Here is a 3396-nt window from a genome sequence, read left to right on the forward strand (position 1 = left end):
TTCTTCGCATGCACGAATAGCATAGGCTCTGGCATGTGTTTGAGCCTCAAATCTAACAGTCGTATCTTTAGTTCCCCTCTGGCTGCCACTCACACTACCCATATTTTTGGGCAGTCTACCTTGAGCTGTATTACCACTCGGCCTCAGATTTTGCACAATCTCTTACTCTACAGACCTAGGACATTTACGAATAAAGTGATCTAAGGATCCACATATAAAGCAAGCTCGGTCATTCCATCTACAACTTCTTGGATGTCTTTTACCATAATGTCTACACTCGGGTCGATCGGATCAGACATTTCCAACACTTGCAATAGAAATAGCGGGAGCTCTGAAACTCGAATGCAATCTAGTACAATCTCTACTCGAATATCCCACATTAGCCTTTGAACGGTTATAATCATCTCGGAATTTGTTTGACACAAACTAAAATGATTTACTTGTGGATCTCTTTCTCGCATCTCTAGCTTCTGAGTCAACATTTCTTTTCTCTTTCCTGAGTTCATCAGCTTTACATGCTCGTTCAACAAGGACAACAATCTCTTTTATCTCCAAAATTTTGACTAACAAGCGGATATCTTCATTCAAGACATATTCAAACCTTATTGCTTCGATCGAGACACATTCCCGTGCATACTGGCTCAATCTCACAAATTCTCGCTTGTATTCTGTAACAGTCATACAACCCTTTTTTAACTCAAGAAACGTTTGTGTTTTTGATCGATGAATCTTTGACTGATGTAGTTCTTTCAGAATTCAGCTTGAATGAAATCCCAGGTGACTCGTTCTCTCAGAACCATTAATATCAATGTCTTCCGCCAATGATATGTTTATCTCTCAAAAGTGAAACGACACATTTAAGACATTCGCCTGGAGTACATAATAATTCATCGAACACTCGCATCATGTTCTCTAGCCAAAATTCAGCTCTCTCAGCATCATCATTAGTAGTAGCACGAAACTCTTTGGCCCCATATTTTTTTAGTTTTATTAATAGGTGGCTTACTCAACTGAATCGGATGAGCTTGTGGCATGATAGGAACTTGTGGAGGATTTAGTGGGGGTGAAGGTTATGGAATAGCTGGATTAGTTCTTGTATACTGAGTGAGCAAATCATTCATCATTTGGTAAAAGGCTTACTTAGCCTCTCCTTTGTGGCTACTAGTAGCAGGTTTGGAATCAGATGGCGCTGTCCCTTAAGTGGGAGCAGGCGCATTACTTTTAAACATCTCATTGTTAGGAATCGTCACACTATCACAGTTTACAAATATGACATGTAAAGCTAGACTCACATACGCTAAATTAGTCATAGAATCGACTAAATCGTACCTCTGATACTGACCAAATGTAACACCCCTAACCCGTATCCGTCGCTGGACTAGGGTTAAGAGGCATTACTGGACATATCGGAACATTTCGCAATCATTTCACAATCAAAAGTCATACATTATCATATCAAAGTCAAATATCAACATAAGGTCTCTTTCTTAGGTCAACAAGACCTTAAACATGCATTAGGAAGAGGTTCGCACTAAATCGAACACATGCAAATTTTTCCCAAGCTAAATAAATTTTCTAAGTTACAAAGGTCACACGCTCGTGTGAACAGGCCGTGTGCCTGACACGAAATTAGACACGCTAGTGTGTCTAGGTTGTGGCTAAATAGGGCATACATACTGACTTGTCCACACGACCATAAGACACGTCTGTATGTCAGGCCGTGTGAAAATTAGGGAAGCTACTAACTTAGGTTACACGGCCAGTCACACGCTCGTGTATCTAGCCCGTGCTCGAAACTGACTAAGCCACACGGCTTGGTACATGCCCGTGTGTGCAACCGTGTGGTCTAACTAGGCTTATTTTGAAATGGTCCTCGAGCAAAATGGCAGAGACACATGCCCGTGTCCCTGCCCGTGTGGGCAAAAATAGGCCATTTACAAGGCCAATATGCCACCCGTATTTGGTCCTTCCTAGCAAGCATCAAATAAGCATCAAATGCACCATAATTTGAACTAATTTCATCCACAAAACATACATTACTCATCTCATTTTCAACCTATTTCATGCATATAATCCATACCAAATCATAAGCCAAAGTCATACCAAATTATATGTTTCATAACCTCAATTTACTTCATTCAATCTCATGCCATAATCTTGCCAATTCCTCAAGTAAGCACATACCAAAATCTTACCAAATTGACCAATTCTCTTTGGCCATCCATGAACACATCATATTGGCAATATTCCATCACATAGTTTATACTCAAAAGTCATTCATAAACACAACCAAAACCAAGCCATATCACATGGCTAAATATTCATAACTCAAAAACATATCTCAATTTAACTAGACTATACATGCCATACATAAATATTTACACTTTCAAAAGGTACTAAACTAGAATTCGATAGTGAGGCGATGATCCTCTACAATCCCTGAGCTCTCGGTAGCTTTGATATCTATAAAACAGATGAAAAACACACAAAGTAAGGTTTCAAAAGCTTAGTAAGCCATATACAAATAAACTTATCATTTTAAGCATATAAGCATCATAAAATACATATCCTCCATAACCAAATACTATCACAAACCACATAGTTCATATATATCTCACATATCCCCAATTCATTGCACATATAGCATAATTTCTCATACTTATATCACATATCATCGCATGCACATATACTTACTTCTCATTGACAAATGTTGAACACATCTCTACGTACTTGAATTGGTTATTCATTCATTTAATCATGTATTTCTCAAAATGCCCATTGAACCGTATGGAATTAAATAGGATATGCGGATAACACGAAAAGCTCATACAATGCCAATGTCCCAGACGTGGTCTTACATGTAACCAAATATCGATGCCACTATCCCAGACAGGGTCTTAAACGAAATCAAATACGATGCCAATGTCCCAGATATGGTCTTACACGTAAATCTCAAATCGATGCCAACATCCCAGACATGGTCTTACACAAAATCACATATTGGAATCCTATGTAATGAGATATGTATCTTAACTATTCTGATAGTTCGTACGGGACTTTTTGGACGTCGCCACATTATCAGAACTTTCTCAGACTCCTCATACTGAACTCAAATACCCATTCATCACAATTCATTAACATATAAGCAATAACAATTCAATTCAAACACGTTTATTTGTATATCAACTTACCTCGAACGAAAATTAACGGAAATGAATGGTTATTCAAAGGCGTTCGACTTTCCCCAATCTAATTCCATTTTCTTTGGTTCCTGATCTATATAAATTCAAATTTAACTCTTTTATTCAACAAATCATTAAATTCAATCCATTTACACATATTTAGGGCATTTTACAAATTAGCCCTCACATTTTTCATTTTAACACTTTATTCACT

Source organism: Gossypium hirsutum, chromosome A13 (assembly GCF_007990345.1).
Source record: "Gossypium hirsutum isolate 1008001.06 chromosome A13, Gossypium_hirsutum_v2.1, whole genome shotgun sequence".
NCBI classification, from domain to species: domain Eukaryota; kingdom Viridiplantae; phylum Streptophyta; class Magnoliopsida; order Malvales; family Malvaceae; genus Gossypium; species Gossypium hirsutum.